Source organism: Phragmites australis, chromosome 11 (assembly GCF_958298935.1).
Source record: "Phragmites australis chromosome 11, lpPhrAust1.1, whole genome shotgun sequence".
Lineage (NCBI taxonomy): Eukaryota > Viridiplantae > Streptophyta > Magnoliopsida > Poales > Poaceae > Phragmites > Phragmites australis.
The window spans coordinates 22,139,922-22,141,046 of record NC_084931.1 but is presented as its reverse complement, the minus strand read 5'-3'; positions in this window follow the sequence as shown (position 1 = coordinate 22,141,046).

The window sequence follows — 1,125 nt, the reverse complement described above, 5'->3', positions numbered from 1 at the left end:
TCTTTCAGTATGGTAGAACCAATTTCCCCCAAAATGAAAGCTTTGAAGGAGTCTAGCATCGGAATAGCAGCATTGGGGGACTTGAAGGCTGCATCCATATCCTCCCGTCACCGGTCCACAGAGCCCGGCCCTGGAAGGGGGCAAGCAGAGCGGCCGTCCTAGGCCTCCAAAATCCAAGGGCTTCTCCCATTTTGTGTATCAGTGATGCTTATGTTTTGATCTTTTGTTATGATTAATTATTTTTACAAGTTAAGAAGACTTTTGAAGTTAATTACTTTTTAGTTATCGTTGATATGGCAAACACTGTATTGAAAAATAGATTTGAAGAACTCTAAGCATTCAAAAGAATATTTGGGTTTTTACTGAGCTCGATAACCTTAAAGTCATTGAATGATATTGAACTGAAGATTGATATGCTAAATTTACAAATACTTTCTCTTTAAATGGTTAGTTGAGTTAAATATTCTAATATCTAAATTAACTTTGCCGGATAGACTAATATTTTTTATGGATATTTTTTAGTATGTCAAAGAAACAGTCTGTTATCCTAATATTTCTATTGCTTATCAAATCTTATTTATTGTGTCTATGCCTATGGCGTCATCTAAAAGAAGCTTTTTAAAGTTGAAATTATTGAAGAACTATTTGAAGTCCATAATTTTTCAAGAAAGATTAAATGGTTTGATAACTTTATGTATTGAGAAGAAATTGTTAGATGAGATTGATGTTGATACAATCATCAATAACTTCGTATCTAGAACTGTTAGGAGAAATTGTTTAAGATAATCTTAAAAAATATTTGAGGTGAGCGTTATTTTTTATATACTTTTAAATATTTATCAGAAATAATTTCTTTAATACAGCAAATATTAACTTTATAATTTATATATTAATTATTTTTTATATTTCAATTTAATGGGGCTCCGTTTATAGTTTCGCCCTGGAATAGCTAAATCTCAGGATTGGCTTGTCGGTCTGTGAACAGCGCCCGGAGCAGGAACCCCGGCACCGCCGTCCGTGCCGCCGGCAAAGCCGCGTAGGTCGCTGAAGTGGAGCATGATGGGCTTGTCACCGCCGCTGCCGATCTGGTGGCGGCGTAGGCGGGAGGCAAGGAGCGCGGACTCG